This window comes from Ciconia boyciana, chromosome 2, assembly GCF_034638445.1.
Source record: "Ciconia boyciana chromosome 2, ASM3463844v1, whole genome shotgun sequence".
Taxonomy (NCBI): domain Eukaryota; kingdom Metazoa; phylum Chordata; class Aves; order Ciconiiformes; family Ciconiidae; genus Ciconia; species Ciconia boyciana.
This window is the reverse complement of record NC_132935.1, coordinates 28,981,647-28,999,436: the sequence shown is the minus strand read 5'-3', so window position 1 is coordinate 28,999,436 and position 17,790 is coordinate 28,981,647.

Genomic DNA, 17,790 nt, shown 5'->3' with positions numbered 1-17,790 from the left:
ATGTATCTCAAGTCAATTAAATTCTATTTTTTTGAAAGTGCTCTGAATATTTAGGAAATATTGATAACAGAACAGTAATGGCAGTGTGTTCATATTCATAACTTTAATCAACCTTTGATTATTTAAGAAGTCACTTTGAGAATATGAAGTAGCCAATGTAAATAAAGTAGTTGTCTTGAAATGGTTTTCAGATAATTTTTGGCATTTGGTGAAGCATTAACAGCATATGACCATCAGTCAGCAGTGTAAAAGGTGTGGAAGGTCAAGTATGATAATTTTTATTTTATTAATGGGCCTACTTAACATTTAAAATTTCCTCTTTAGAAATATCTTTTGTTTTTTTAGCTATCACATTAACAATGTGATCTAAAATAAAGCTCTCCTTTCAGGTGTCACTTACCACACGTTATGAAATGGATGTTTTACAGATAAAATTTTCTAAAGACAGAAGCAAATTTCTCTAACTTGCATTAACAAGATTTTCACTGGCTGCAGTTAACACAGAAGCTGCTGTGGAAGCGCTGGCACATGATGACTCAAATTGCCCAAATAGCTCCATCATGTGAGACAGCTCTCCTTTCCTTCGTGGCTAATCTGATGTCGATGCAGCACTTAAGGTGGACTCTGGGTGTTTTCCAAACTGATGCTTACTCTTATTTATAATTAGACAGCTAAATATCTTGCACACCACAATGTGCTTGGGAGTCTTATGCAGCCTGGCCTCTCTCAACAAATTGTGCCAATTTCAAGACCTAGAATCACTTTAGCTGCTGAAAGAAACCTCCAGATATGCATAGCCCTGGACAGTGAATGAAGTAGCAATTAATGCTGGTACCAGTGCTATGAAAGCAAACTGTTGTGGCTGAGCTCCAGCTGACCAGGGGCTGAGTTCTGTAGCGATGGAAACAATCACTCCTTTGCCTGCAGATGGTGAACTACAGGAAGCAATGCTCATTTCCAGTTCTCCACAGGACTCACCAATGAGCACCAACAAAAAAAAGTTTTAGGATTTTGAATCTAATGTGATGTTAATGCATGCATACTGTGTATGCATATTTAACTGAGATCTAACGCACAAGTGTCCCTGCTAGTCCTCTGTAGGACCTAGATGAGAACATATAGGAGCAAAACTTAATTTTGAATTTAGCAAGCCAATTGTCTTTAACTGCAGATAAAAAATGTACTCAGAGGAAAATATCAATTGGTGATGACACTTGAGATAGACTGGCTCTGAATTTCCTCAGTTCAGGAAGCAGGAAAAAAAAAGTTTGTAACAATATACTACAATCTCAAAACCAAATAGGTTTACAGAAAAGACAGCATATGTCTCCCTGAATCTTCTTTTTCTTCTGCACTCCGTCCCCCTTCCTCACCTTGGTCAATTTGAGGTCCTATTTTGTTTCATACCCTTTGCAGTTACCACTTTTACCTAAATTATTTTTGCAGGTTGTGAGAGTGCTGCTACTTCCATAAACACAGCATATTGTGTTCTATCAGGCCAAATGACCTTCTATTTAGATTAAGAAAAACATGGAAATAAGAGAAAAATAAGCAAGCTCCACATGACAGAGAAAGCACAGTGTTTGTCACTCATTCTAACAGTAGCCGTCTTAAGCCAAACAGTCTGCCCTAAATAGGAGGAGGGATAATACCCCTCCCATTTAAAGACACAGAAAATGAGCAGAGAACAGCATGAACATCTCACTTCCAAATTCCATCATTATAATATAAAAAACCTGTGGAAAGTTAAATCTGTAAAGGTGTCCTATCTCAGAGAAATATCCAACAGAATTTAATGAAATATTCAGTGTGCAAGCTGTAAGTCCTAAATAGCTTCAAATGGGAAACCAGAGCGTGCTGTGGGGTGGGAGAAAAGAGAGATGAGTAGAGGTTATTTTAAAGAATGCAAAAGCATCATGAAGATGTGTCAAATGGAGCGATATATATATCACTTCCTCATCAGAGCTATCTTGGGGTAAAAAAGGAGTTTGATTTATACTCCTTTATCTCTAATCCTGAGATCAGGGAGACCTGATTTTTGTCACAACAAGCTTTCTAAATCATGGGAAGCACGTGCAGGCACTGGCTTCAAAAACAGGAGGATTCAGCTGACAAAGTGTTACTGTGGACTGTGGGACTAGAATTTAGGAGACTGAGGTTCTTAACCTGATACGTTAAAAAAGCTAGTCTATGAAGTTGGAAGGACTAAAGATCTAAAGATCAAAAATGTGTATAAGGCTCAGCAATCATTCAAGTCCAAGGTTTAAATCATACAGAATTTGCATCCTAGCCTTTTAGGAATGGTTTCCACAGCAAACTAAACAGACAGCTTGGAAGGAACTGAAGTCGACATTGATCATCAAAGAAAGATTTTGGAGTTAAAAAATACAGGGCTAAAGTGGAATTGCCAAAACTCAAGCTGAGTTTGACTTTGAAAAGGAAATGAAAACACATAAAAACAGAACAAGGAAAGATGCTATGGAGAATTTATACATTGTCGATGGGATAAGAAATAAAGACAGTTAAGAATCATCTAAATCTAGGCCCAAAGCTAAATGAATACTTTCCCTTAGTTATCTCTGAGAAAGACTTTAGTGCACACTAAGCAAAAGTGATCATAACAGACATTGCTCCGAGGCAGGTAGCTGTTTTTCTGGAATAGTGAGAAAATTGCCAGTCCACTTCACACAGATTTCTAATTTGTCAAATCAGCATCAGCACCATATGACTGGACAAAAGGGAATGTGATGCTTATGTTTAAGAAAGAGGAAAATGTGTTCAAGGAAACTGCAGGCTCATTTCTCTGATCACAGTAATAAATAGGGATTTAAAACATGTTTTGGAGATGATAATAAAGATATAGAATTAAAAGAACAAAGGCATATGGTGAAACACAAATTTTTTGAAAGTTGTTTGATGATCCTTGCTAGATTTCTGCTTTTGTGAAATACTGGATTGTCCTGTTTTTAGAAAATAATGATGCAGCAGAACTAATCTACTTCAGGGAAGTCTTTGATGTGATACTGCATTGGAATTTACTTATGCTAGACCAGACAGATAAGGTGGATGGGAAATTGGTTAATGTGGAGAAAAGTCTCTTGCTTACATTGAAAGAGGAATTACCAGGCTGGAGAAAGATTACTAAGGGAGTTCCTTAAAGATCAACCTTGAGACTGGTCTGATTTAATATTTTCATTTTTTATCTTGGCACACACAAACATTCTAACACAATTTTCAGATGACACAAAATTATTAGACTTTGTCAATGCAAAGGTGAGTTGGAAGAATTTAGGAGACACAAAGGACGTGGATAACCTTGAAAGCTGGAGTAATGGTTATGGGATAAAGTATAGTACTACAAAGTGCAAAGTCATGCACTTGCAGAGTAATGAAAAGAGACTCATCTATGAATTGGACAATTATCAGTTGAGAATAACAGAGGAATAAAAAACATAGCTGGATTAATCCAGAATGGAAAGAATATAGGCCACTATACGATATATTTGTGAGAATATGAACATCCTAATTTTAGGAAACAGAGTGTAAGGGGTTTCTGAAAGAGATAAGGAAAGCCCTACCTAGAATATCATATGTAACTAAGTCACTCATGTTCAAGAAAGCTCAATTTAAGCTAGACTAAAGGAGGGAAGATCTGTATGTAAATGGCAAACCCATCTTATAGTAGAAGACCAAAAGAATTTAAGAAGTTTATTTTAGTAAGTGAAGGCTAAGAAGCAATGTGACTCATCTCCAGGAACAGAAAAGCAGTAAATGCATGTGTATAAGCTAGTCAACATTTGATGGAAGCCCAAAATTAGAACCATCAAAGGAATGACTTTCTAAAATATTCTTACAATATAAGAAACTTTACTAGTTTAAAGATGCAGCTAAATAAGTGGTTGAAAAAACTTTATAATATATAGATACTTATAATAGCAGGGGACTGGATGCAGCGAGCAGGCCTTTGGTTTTGTGTTTGTTGTATATTAAGGAAAGGTTGGGAAACCAGCTTACTAAGGTGAAACTGACTCTGAAAGAAACCAGGGCTGCTGAAAACCAGCGCTGACAGTCCATTTGTAAAATTATCTTAATGGAATGCTTCTTAACATTTGTAATATCCTTTCAGTATAAAATTAATAGGTCTTGATTATTTACGCTAATTTCCTGTGTAAGGGTGTCTTAAGTTTCTGATAACATGATATCATAGAATCATAGAACCATAGAATGGTTTGGGTTGGAAGGGACCTTTAAAGATCATCTAGTCCAACCCTTCTGCCATGGGCAGGGACATTTTTCACTAGATCAGGTCCCTGCATTTCAATAAAGATATGGTCCAATTAGAGAAGGATCAGAAAGGATCAATTAAATTTTCTGGGGTGCAGAAAACATGACCAAAATCAGAAACTGAAGAAACGGATTTAGTTGTTCCAGAGAAAAAGAATACTGACAAGAGTCTCGCAAGTTTTCTTGAGATACAGAAAGAAGAGAGGAATTATCTGTTCTCCATTTTCCATGATGGATAGGTTATGATGTAATAGACTTCAATCTCTCTTACTGAAGTTCAGGACATAATTTCTAATGGTAAAAATAGTTGAATTATGGAATAAATTGGCCTGGAGGGTTGCAGAGTCTCCATTACTGGGATATCTTTAAGAACAGGGGCAAAAACATCTGTCAGAAACAGCACAACTATAAACAATCCTGGTTTTAGATAAGGAAATGTACAAGATGACAAACCTGAGCTTTTATGACTCTTCAGAAACAACATTACTTTCTTTATCTCCACTCCCAGACTTTGAGATGTACATTTTAAAACATGTTTTCATGTTCCTATTCACCGGAATAGGCATTTCCAAATAAAATTAAGAGAGGCTTGTTGAAAACAGGTAATTTTCAATTGCAAGATACTCTTTGTCCTGTATCATGCTAAAGAACCAAACAAAAAAATTTTTAAAAGTAAGCTTACTATACCTTCCTATTTTATATCAGATTATTTTAGACAGCTGGATGATACAGTTTACCAAAGAAAACACTAAATATTTAGTATCACAAAAAGACAGCAATGGCAGGCTATCCTTGGTCGTCTCATGTAATTTCACTGTCTCCTATCCTTCCTTCTGTTCATAACATTACTGGTAAAGTTTTTCACAAGTAGCTAAAACTATAAAAATGTATATGAGAGGTACAAACAATGAAGAGGTAATTACATGAGTTTCAGGTTATTTAGAGGAACACTAATACAGCAATTATTACTGGAATAATAGTAGTTCCATATATTCCATAGTTCCATATTTCAAATTTCTTGGGATAAACACTGAATACATCAATTACTTTGTCTCAAGAGGTAAAGTAATTTTTGTATTGCTTAAGAAGAAGTACAAACTATTTTTTTAACGTTTACTTAATCCTATTTGCCACTGTATTAGAATTATCCACGCTTTTTTAAAAAGGAAATATACTTTGATGTATTAAAAGCAGCAATTATCAACCTACATGACATTTGTTAGATGTCAGGCATGGTTTATTTTTTCTCTGAAAGTATACCTAGAAAAATTAAACATTCAGTAAGTCAATCAATGCTCTTACTTGATTGTCCCTGAGTCTCACCAGAAAAATGAAATGCAATCACGGAAGTTACAGTATGTGTGTGATGTTCTCAGCCTAGGATAAATCATTGTTTCTTATTATTTCCTATGGTGCTTCATATCTGAAAAATACAACTTGGCATCTTTGGTTCATTTTTCTTTATTATTCTAGTCCTCTGACTTCAGAAGGTAACATCCATTCACATATCTATAAATGGCTAATCTGTCCATGTGTGCTTTTGGCAAAATACTCCTAAACAGATGAACGGATTTTCACATGTGAGTTGTTAATCGACACTTTATAACTGGAGACATTACTTAGTGGGTAAAAAGTCCAAAACAGCTTGCCTTTTTGATGTGCTAAGACCAAAGAGTACCAAAAGTGCTTATAGCTAATTAAAGTACAGTAGTGCTCCTCCCATTACAGAAATTTCTCTTCTTTCACATTTTTTTAAGTCTGGTGCACTGAAATGAATAGAAAGACTCCCATTGTTGGGAGGGAGATTGTTCAGGGCCTTGTCAATTGATATAATCTTTAAAATGCTCCTTTTTCTTTCTGTTTCATCTTTTGAAGTGTCAGTTCATGCGGACTACTTAGCTCAAGTATTTCACTTTTCAACATTTAACCTTTCTGCCTGGATACTTCTTTTTTTTATCCTCCTTTGAATTTTTCTTTCGTATCTTGAATTCATAGCTTCATTCACTTTAAGGGAAGCCCAAAGCAGCCTTGGACTGGACCATAGCTATTGTTTGACTTCCAGTGCAGTTTTCGAAATGCATTTGTTTTATTTGGCTCTCAGTCCCAAGTCTCCTACCAATTTTTTGTGCTGCCTTTTTGGTTTTTTTAAGTTTCTCTAGCAGTCCAAATTAGACTTCAAATTCCTCAGAGTTAAAATTCTATTAAATGTTTTTTTAAATGTATTGTGCTTACCTGAATGTTGGTGCTCTGAGAGGATTTGGGGCGTTAGCCTTTTGTGTTACAGTGTAACAAACGCTAAACTGAATGCCTATTTTCTATGAATGAAATTCATGACAGGAGTGAGCATTTCCAGAGCAATCTACAAGCAACACAAGACTCTCTGAAACCCTCAGCAAAGCAGCTGAGGGGATGGGTAAGCACTTACACAGCTGTTTTTCTTTGGTGTAAATCTCATTTTTACTTGCACAAAATTCTACAAATTATGTTTTTGCTTTATCCTCTGCATAGATATAGTGATGTAATTAATGACAACTACATCTATTTCAGTGTCAGTGTAAAAGACAAATAGGCATCACAAATTCTCTAAGATGCAGCAAGGAGAATTAATTTGGCCTTAGTTTACCTGTAAAATTATTCCAATGCAGATTCTGGCTAAAGCGTATAGTAACTCTTTGTATCACTTTAGCAGCATGAGTAATGGTTTTACTAAACACTTTCCAGTGTGTATGGTCCTAAATTCAACAGTTAAAATTCGTCAGTCACTAAAATACAAGGTCATAGTACTGTTATTACATTTTATCTGCACTTCTTTGGCTTTCAGGCTCATTTCAATAAATTATCACATTTACAACCTACCTCAAGATATCTCTTTGAGTTAAACCGTCCCATGTGGCAGATGATGCATGTTGGAAACCTCTCTGGAGGTTTAGTCCAATTAATCATGGAGCTAATGCAGAATGTGGCTTTTTGCTTAAGAAGTGGTGCGTCACACAGCGCTCATATGCACCAGTGCTCTGTAATTTGCACTGACTATCAGCAGGTTGCTGTGTGCAATTCAGGACATTGTTTTTAACTTCAGTAATTCTAAATCATTCCTGCATGGAAGAGAGAGCTAATAGTGTCAGCTCTTGTTTTTCTCCGAGAAGGTGGTCTGAGTCATTAATTAATTGTGCCATGGGTGCAGAACCAAATAAATGGGGTTCAATCCCACTAACTCAGGTTGGCATTTGTGTTAATGTTGGTCACAGCATTTCTGGTCAGCTCAGAGCAAGCTTGTGTCTGCCCATAGACTGTTATTTACTATATTACACCAACATAATATCACCTGCAGGGTGAAAAATTTGTTGGCAATCAATCAGCAATTTCAGTCAATAAAAAGACAATGGTTTGTTTTAGAAGAGACAAAGCTGAAATGTGGAAGCACTGGAACTTCAACCTTGCTGAAGGGGAAGGAGTACTACTGACCCTTCCTGTGGAAGGCAACTTGCTGGTTCTCTCTGAGAGCCCTACTGCCTGCTGCAAGGTTAATTTCTGATATTTAAAGGCTGACAAGTTCTGTCTTTAATGGGTAAGGGTTTTCACAGGATCTTTAGGCTTGTGAAAAACAAGACTGCATTGTTAGACCAGAACTGAGAGCATGTCTTGAACTGACTGTGGCTCTGACTGTGGCTTACCTACATTAAAAATTACTGCACAGGAAGCAGTTACTGCGTAACAGGGTGGAGTGTCCAGGAAGTAATTTAGAAAATCTAAATTAGGTTCCTGCTTTGCATGATTGCCTTCAAAAGCCTACCAGTCTCCACTAACTATAAAGTCTTAAGGAGACTGGACTGGGACAGCTGAATGTTGTTTTATGAATAATCTCTGAGCTCTGTCTGTGAGCACCTTCTGGGCTCCAGTAGGGCTTCAGACCTTCTGGAGCAGGGGATGCCAACCTGTACTGAAGCTGAGGAGCTGAATTAGCACAGAAGTCCAGGCTCCCAGGGCCGCAGTCAGAGCACAGCACCACACTGACAAGGCTGCACAGCCTGGGAGACAGAGCTGGTTGATGCCTTGCTGGGGACACATGTGGGTGGTTGAACTCTGTGACTGTCTGCCCCTGACTCTGTAGCCCTGCCTTTATTGCATGTCAGGAGTATCTTCGCACACTGCCTTCCACGGCAAGAACTTCACTGTACAGTCAAACTCACAATTAACAAGAGATGGGAAAAGTGGATCGCAAGCATATCCTGAAAATTGCTTTATCTTCAGAAACTGTGTGAGGGCAAAGGGAAAGAAAGAAGATTATTTATTTCAATGGTGTTCACTTGCTTGCATCTCTGTCTAAAGGTGTGCCAGTAAATGTGTGTATCATTTAAACTGCATCAACAAAATAATACTACTTTTGCAAGTTCAGAAGTCATGAATTTGGAACCAAGCAATAGTATTAAAAAATTTGCAATAAAGTTTTTATTACTCTACCGTGTCACTCCAAATCTCATTAAATTATATTTTATATAACACACATTGGGTTGTTATATAAACACAAAAGGTTGCTATACTGTTCTGTTTCTTAAATGTATGGCAAAGGTATAAGGAAGCAACCTGAAACTGATAAATAGAAGTTTTGTTCTGATACTTACTGAATACCCGAGACTTTGAACACCAGTGGTTTTCTGATCCAGTATCACTTTTTAATGGCTTTTTTGTTTACTACTATATATTTGTCTTCCAGTAACCACATCAGCTTCGTGGTAACTGATCACTATATGCTCCTTCTTTTAAATCATATGTAATTTTTTTATAAAAAAGTTATATCACATGTTGCAAAGTCGGGTTATGACATGCAAAATTAATGCCAAAGGCCAACATTTAGTTATGATGCACTGCTAGCAACTTCTCTGTTGTGCTATGGGAAACTAGTTTGATGTTCATGTCTTAACATTTTTTAAGTTCTAGTTTCTTGTGAGCATTTCAGAATAAAGTTTATTTGTTAAAAAAAATAGTTTAAGTGTTGTTGCTAATATTTTTGAACTTCTGTCTATAAAATATAGTAGCTTGTTTAATGCTTTAGAAAGAATTGCATGTTGCATTCTGAAAATGTGGGACATCTGTAGCTTTGAGAATTCATTGTTTTATGTTGTCATATTTCCTGCTTTTCTAAAATCTCACCTACACAAATCAGTATTCTGCAAGAGAACCTCAACTCTCCTCACAACTTTCATTCCTGGATGCAAGTCGTACCAAACAGTGAAATAGATATGCTAAAAACTTGCTAGTCATCAAAGTTTTAGAGAAAAGCTTAAAAACATAAGATTTAAGAACCTGGAATAGCAATAAAGGCAGCTCCAAAGTACTCTTTTAAAAAAAAAAAAACCAAAAACGATTACTTCTTAATTTTAAATTATGGCGTTTATATTCCTTAATCTAAGACTTTTGGCCATGTGATTAATAGTATTCCATATTCATATTCCAGAGGATGTTATGATAAATGCTTTATCATCACAGATGACTTCTAGGTTAATCTGTCTGACTGAACATCACAAGAGAGCAGATTTAGTGTACCTGGACTAACATATCGGAAAGATTTCCCAACATGAGTCAAATATAAATCCTGCAACATTATTTGCTACCCATTCAGAAAATAAATCACAATTACAAAATTGTATCACTATTCACTGGACTTTACTGCAATGTAGTATCTTTTAAAAGGAGTAGCAATTTCCTTTTAAATAATATTTCTGGATGGATCTGTGCTGGCTTTAAAATCTTATCGTCTCTTCCGGAGCTGCAGGGAAAAAGTCAGGACATTTTATATCATCAGAATCTGCACTCTCATCTTCTCACAGAGACTCAGAACATTCTGCTTCTTGAACAGACCAAGATTTCAAAATGTTAAAGTCATGAGTTCTTATTTTTTAATACAAAATTATTTTAGGTCATTTTAGACATTTAGGAGTTGCTTGAAGCTATGAAAAGTTAGGCTTATGGCAAGTAAAACAAATAATAAAGATGAAAATACAAAAAAAAAGGGAGAATTCAAACAAGAAGTGTCTATGTATAAAACATTTGAAAGTTATGTGTTCTGCATGCACAGAAAACAAGTGCAAAGTTATAAAGTTTTTATTGACACTTTTTCTTGGAAGATTTGCATAGCTTGTAGCTTATCCACCCCAAAACTTCTGTTTGTAAGATTTTACTATATGCAGTGCTATCTTGTATTCTCTAGCCATGAATCATAAAAGGCATTGAGATAGAAGTGACAAATTGCTAAGTCACATGGAAACTATATTCCTCATTGCTCACCTTATTTTCACTCTGCTAGTTTGTCTATCTCAGGTTAAACTTCAAACATTTCACAGCTCTGAAAAGCTTCAAACAGCTCCCACTTTTGTCTCTTAGAGCAGTATGTTGTAAAAACATACATTCCCCTTGAACAAATGTGGAATTTCTCTACTTATACTTAGCCCCAGACTTGAGCTTTCCCAAAGTCCAGGGTAGACAGTACTTGTTCCAGGAACATTTCCTTTTTACCACTAACTTAAAAGCAATTGAACTGAGGATACTTGTACAGCGTCAGATTTATCATAGGTAATATCTGAAAGTTACCCATTTTTCTACTTATTCTTTCTCATGTTAGTATCTATGTAAATGCAAGCTACATATGCATGGAGGTAGAAATATTAATTTAACTGTGGCTTTCAGTCATTTCTATGTATCTTACTTTGCTTTGTGGCACAGCTATTAGACTCGGTGTGAAAAAGTTATATTATGATGTTGCATTGCAAGAAACCCTCCAATTACTAATGCTGTCCTCCATTTTTCAGGTCATGAATTTCATGAAGGCGCTGGATCCAGAATGACTGATTTTACAAGCTAAAGGTAGAAGATCAAATTCTTTTTATGGCAGGAAAACATCTAAAATGAGATGTTTTACAGACTGCTTGTTCTGTTTGTGTTGGAAGCTGAGGTATTTGCTGTTTGTTCAAACTGGTTTGCTTTTTAACTAGCACAGTGTACCCATTCAAATACCAGAATTTAGATATATCCCAGTTCATAAATGGTTCCTTACATTTATTTCAGAGCAAGCTACCAAATTTTCAGAAAAATGACTTGTGTTCATCTTGAGAACCTTAGTATAGATAAGGTGATAAAATTTCAGTTACTATTGCCACATTGAACTTCATAAATGGCACTTAAGTACATAAACTTGTTCTAAGTCTGTAAGTGATAAAAGTGAAATTCAGCTTGAAAAAAACCAGAAGTAAATTTTCTCCTATTTAATCTTGTTTTCTTTATGGAAAAAGATGTTACCATATTTGGAAACTCCACATAAAACTGGGGGATTTATGTGGGCTTTAGATGATATATAGACCTGTAACTTTCTATGCAGAGGTGAATTTCCCTCTGTGGTAAAGTAATAATGTCTCCCATGTCAGCTTGGAATGTGCCTAGCACAGCAAGGACTTGATTCTGATTAATGACTGCAATATTATTTGTTTCATTTTGTTCTTACTCCTAATCGAATTATATAAATACATTTTACTGTTCTCTTCTGAATCACAGAAGATGATCCACATCAAATGAAATATGTTTTCTTCTCATAACCACTATGTCAAGTAGAATGGTAAAATCGTAAGTATTGTTGCTTAACAGGTGCTTTCAGACTATTAATGTAAACAAATAATATTTGGCTTAATTTCCAAAATGTGTTGATGGATCTGTATACTTTATCATCTAGTGAATGAAATAGAGTATTTCAGTAAAGTTTGTCTCTTTTCTAGGATATACAAACATACTCTCATGTTTGTTTTTCTTATATTCTTCCATCTTTATGAAATACAGAGTGTCATCATTTCAATTATTCTGTATCAAAGACAAAATTTCCATATGTAAACTGGTAAGGCATATGAGTTAGTTTTGCCTTATATCTCCCTCTTCACAGTGAGGATATGGTCTTGGCAGAGAGCACCTGGCAGGTTCATGAAATCAATGGCAAGTCTGTAGGGGACAGGCTGTGGTGCCCACAATATTTGTATAATTCCATGCAATGAATGTTTGTGTTTCATCTCTCCTGATGTTAGCCTTTCTGTAAAGACAAAGAGGAAGAAGAGACTGATCTCAAGCATGTCTGAGAGAGAGGTTTCTAGGCGGCAGGACACAGAGGGGAAAAAAAAACACGGAGGTGATCACAGCAAGGGCCTGAGAACCTTCAGCTCAAATAGAGAAGGGACGAGAAAGGGCAGAAAGGAGCAAGGATCAGGCATCCAGACCACAGAGGTGGCAGAAGACCACAGAGAAATAAGCAAAGTTTGCTGCAGCCCAAAATGTCTCTGAGCTAGTTCGAACCAAGACTGTATGCAAGGACATTCTTTCAAGGAAGAACTGTTTATAAACTTTTTATTGCTATGCACACACCATCTTTCTATATTTTCTCTCCTTTAAAGTTTATACTCCAATGAAACCTGCCTTTTCCAGTTTAATAGCAATATTACACCTCATCTAGAGGATCTCGCATAAAGGGCAGGTTCTAGGGATATCCAGTTCAAAGATTTGGCCAAGTCAATGTTCCATCACATTCAACTAGCTTTGAATGTCCATACATATTATATCAGAAACTGTCCAGCTTCGTTAGGGTACTACACCACTGAAGTTAATGAGAGGAACAGAGTGTACGGTCATCGACAGAGTTCAGCAAAGCCAAGCCTCTGGAACCCAGGCTAACTCTGATGCAGTTGGCTTGGATGTCTCTGTGTAGTGCTTCACTATGCTATATAGTTATGGGTTTACTAAATGGACAAATTGTACAGGCTATACAGTCAGAAAGGCCATACAGCAAATCCGAGCAGGCTGTGAAGTGTAACATGAGAAATTATGTCTTTACTGGTAGTATTAAATATGTATAAGTAGTTTTCCTCTGTTGCCTACAGGTTCCCCGTCCAGACTTATTCAGGGTTAAATACCTGACTTAATTGAGAAGAAAAGGATACCAGTCATTAAACAAAATCATTGGACTCAATATAAAGGTGAATCCCATGTAGCTGTGTAAGAACTTTATCCCATTCCCTATATCTGTATCCTCTGTGTGAATGAAAACATCTATCATCTCCTTCAGTCTGGAGCAGAGCAACCCATTTACCATCCTAATTCTAGCCAGAGAGAATTGAAACTCAAGGGCAAACAGAGCCCTATTGGAAACATCTGAATAAGTTCCTAATGGATGGTTGTTATCAAAGCACTCCCATTTTGCCATCCTCAGACAATTTTATGTTTTGTAGATGGATGGCAGCCTTTTTTTTTAATTTTCATTTCCCAGCTTCTATAATTAGCATTTAATCTTATTGGTGTTTCCAAATACTCTCTCCAGGGTCATGGTACCAGTAATATTGGCTATATGGAAAAAAATAGATTTACTTATCAGAAAAGTATTCAGGTAGAGATAAGAATTCAGTGCAGCTGAAGGAAAGAGGGAGATAACTGAATACTGGAGTGTCTTGGATTTGGGGCAGATGCAGACGTACACATCCATAAAGATTTGTATGAGATGAATACTATCAGGTTGTTTCACCTTGTCTCAAAACAAGAGGCATATAGAGCATCCTTTCCTCATAAAGGTGAAATAGGGAAAAGCTCTGGGACTCTACCAGGCAGCACCTATCTGTCTTGAGTCTGCTCGGGGATACAGAGGCACCCGCCACTGGGAGAGCTCCTAGGGAAGTCTGACACTCTCCCTAGAGGTTTCCAGGGTTGCTCTCCCATTTTGTGGCACTACTGATTTCCAGAGGGACTTCCAGTTTTCTTTCCCCTTAGCACATCATTTCAACTTCCAAGCTTTAAATTTTCTGCAGTTTATATGATAGTTGACTATGTTTCTTCTGGCCTCATCCTTTATATATCTTCCAAAATATTAATAACCTGTAAGTTATTCAACAGCCTTCTGTTTGCAGTTAGCTAGTCAATCTAACAAATACTTTCTGAAAAATAGATTGAGTCTTTCTTTTCCTGTAATTTATTCTTTCTCCTAAAGCATATGTAAAACTGTTAAAAGTGATGTAAGCACTTAATTGCCAAAATTATGTTGACATTTGATGAAATGTAAAAAACCAATATTCCTGCATCATTTTTTAAATGGAATTTCACTTTCAAAACATATAGCTATTTTTGAAAATGTTACCTTGTGTCTTTTTAATAATTTTCTCTGTAATTATGTTCTTTAGTTTCTTTAAGGAGGTACATTTAAGTCTGACTAAATTAGTAGAACCAAGACATTAAAGTTTCTGTCTTTGCTTTTTCGAATTACACATGACAAAACCAAGAAAATGTGCTATTAAAAAAGTAAAAAGAATTGAAAAATATAAATATAAATGTGAATTTAAGGATATGTTTCAAGCTTCTACTTAGAAAATTCAAATGCAGTCTATACCAAATAGTGTTATTTGGGTTAAAAAAAAAAATCCATTCTGCTTGAAGTATAATTGAAAATATATTAAAAGAAAGGTTTTTATGTGGGGTTCAGCAAGACTTGAAATGAACTCATATGCCTGGTAAAGCATCAAGCTCAGTACAAGTTCTTTCATGCTAAATGTCTCCGTGATAACAGCACTGGCAAATTCTGCCTTGCATGCATTCACACTATTTTTGCAGATCAAGGTGAAAGGCAAAAACAGAAATCTCAGCTACCGCATTGTTTTTGAGAAATGTATCCTATACTCAAGCTTCTCAATGTATTTCATTAAATCTTAATAAATAGTGTTACTTGCTACTCCATACGTTTCAGGAAAAAAATTTAATCATCTAAACAATTCCACAAAGAAATCTAATGCTCAGCTTGGGAGGAGCAATTCTTGTCCTTCAAAAATTTTTCATATTTTATTATTTTTATCTTAGAACACAGGGCTAATCATTTTTCACAGAAGGTTAGCGCTCATCCAATTTCATGGGGTTATTGGTTCATATCACAGATGTAAAAAATGCAAGTGTTGGTTATTTCATCTTTTCTAAAAATACAGACTACTGCAGGACAGAGTAATGGCATTTGGCTTATCTCTCAGGCACAAATATAACTTGGAGACCACTGGTGCATTTTAGGAAAGTAGTACCAATTTCTCATGTAAAACGCCAATCTCATTACAACATTCTCTCAGCTGCAGTCCTACTATTGAGTATTAGTACCAACTGCTAATATTCTTTCCTTTCAATAAATAAAATGTATATGCAACATTACTGAAGTTTTTCTAGGTCACCTGAGGCCAGCTCTTAGTCTCGAAGACCAGAGGAAATAAGGTTCAACACAAGAAAGATTCTTAGATTTTGGTAGATAGGAACAGGTTGAGGTCAAGCTTATCATGTCCTACAGATCTTTTGTTTTTCATCAGGTGCTCAGATAGGGACTGAGGGAGAGATTAACCTCTCTTTAATTTAACTATCTAAAAATAAGGTGCTGAGTCTGAATGAGTCAGTTGCCTTGGTTTCTTCTGCTCACTGGAGAAGGAGATTGGGAATTTCAGTCTAGTTTTAAAATGAAGTTAATTTTAACATTAATTCCAATTATTTTAAAGCTGAATGGAAAACTAATTTGTAGGTCTAGCTGCAAAAGAACTCTTTTTTAAATGTTTAAGTTTCACTGATACTTTAGTGATCATAGCATACAGATACAGATCCATATAGTTAAAGACACCTGAAAATGAGTGCAAAGAATTTGCATTCTGCTGCTATAAAATACCCTCAGAAAACCAACAGAGAGTTCCGTGATCCTCAGACCAAAAAAGAATTCAATAAATCTGTATAAAATAATACTATGATACATAAGATATGTACGAATTAGTTTATGAGTGATAGAAATAGAGTGCATGTTTCTCAGAGTACACTGGCCTCAACAAAAAAATCTTATTTATATTAATTACCAAATAGTTCTTCCAAGTCAGACTATAGTCAGGCCACTGCATAACAGCAGACATTGCACAGAGCACTGCTTTCTGCCAGTCCTTGACAGGCTGGCAGGCAGGCCAGAGACTTCATGGACATAAGCAATGAATATATGTCCCTGGATGCTGGTCCTGCCTAAACAAGCTCAAAGCAGCATTAGCAGGAGCGTAAAAAAAAAATCTTCCAAGAAATTAGTCTGATACTTATCAGAAACTCCAAATTCACTTAAGAATTAGGCTTATTTACAAAAGTCTACGCTTTGTAAAAGTAACCCAATTAAGCCTGGTCTGTAGTTTCATACCCACAGGGCATGTGAATCCATTTCCATGGCATTAGTTGCTGAGGAACTGCTAATATTTCATTCAGATGTTAAGAGCAAATGTGTCAATCCTGTCTGTCACTGGTAGGAAATGAGTACAGATAAGTTTTTGTTTTGGGGTGGTTTTTTTCCCTTAGCACCTGGACTCCTTTCAGCTTTCCTGTTACACTGCAGCCCTAAATATTATTGCTAAATATTTTTGCTTAGCAATAACCAGGATGCTCAATGTGATTCATTACTGGGAGTACAGCAAAACTGACTTTTTCCAATAGCTTATCCAGCTAAAGATCACCTTCTGCTCTGATAATATACAATGAGACCAAATGGAGGAGAAATTACTGCAGCACTCTGAACTCTGTGGGAAGAAGTCACAATTCAAAGGAGCAGGGATATACAGTTATTTTTTCAAACTGAATAGCTAGTCAAAATCTGTGGTCCTGTGAGCTATTTTGGTTAGGAGGAAAAGATAGTGATGAAGCCAGGTTACTTTGATACAATCCTATTCTTATTTATATGAGGCATGGGAAACACTGCCTCACACTGCACTTGAGGAAATCAAACACTGTAAAATGGTCAACATTAACCTAAAAATTTTTTCACATGAGTTCTCTCTCAGCTCTTTCAAAAGAGCTTTTTTTTTGCTCTTTTTACTGTCTTTTTTCCCCCTTCTCCGTATCTGTCGCTGTGATTTGTCTCACTGCTTTTCTCTTTCATATATTTAGCTACACTAAAATAATAACCTATGCCAAAAAGGGCATCACTTGTGATTTTTTGATTAGCCAGGTGCTTTATGAAAGGAGCCTTACTTGATACTGCAAGGCTCTAGTCAGGTCACCTTGCAAATGTAATCATACTGCATTATCAGCATTACACTGATAGGCATACTGTATATAATCATATAAACTTTATATACCATATAAAATTTAACTCATTGATCAGTATTTGTAAATACTTTGAGCTGTCATAAAAGGGCAGATTCATGTTATTTTCATCTGATGCTCATATGAAGTAGGCCAATCATAGTCTATATAATCAGGACATCAGCACAAAATTTAAGGAAGTATTCATTCTTAACACATATATAATCACTGCTAGAATGAAGATATCATGATTTCCAACAAAACCAGCACTTGGAATAATAATAAGTTGTTGGTAAAGAATGAAAAATTGGGTGCAAATAGGTAGAAATGCCACCAGCATAGCAGCATAGCATCAGTATACAGACAAATGTAATGAGCTCAATGTTAATCCATTCATACTAAAGAAAAGTAAAAACTATCTGA